Raw genomic sequence first — 245 nt, 5'->3', positions numbered from 1 at the left:
CCTCCAAAGGACTTTCTTTGTAAAGAAGCCCTGACAATATGCACAATGCAGAAAATTCTGCACTTGAGACTCATCCTTTGGTTGCTTGCGTGGAATTCCAACACCAGAATTCAATACTTCAACATTATGTGCAAAGTTGCCCTTGTTTCTCAAGTGTTCCATACACATCCGTCTTTCTTTTGAGTATTTTGGGAAGGACACAGCCCTTGCAACATCTGGCTTGTCTTGATGAGCGCACTCCAAAT

The sequence above is a fragment of the Stegastes partitus genome, unplaced genomic scaffold (genome assembly GCF_000690725.1).
Source record: "Stegastes partitus isolate 25-593 unplaced genomic scaffold, Stegastes_partitus-1.0.2 Scaffold202, whole genome shotgun sequence".
In the NCBI taxonomy this organism is placed as follows: domain Eukaryota; kingdom Metazoa; phylum Chordata; class Actinopteri; family Pomacentridae; genus Stegastes; species Stegastes partitus.
Note: the sequence above shows the minus strand (reverse complement) of the source record.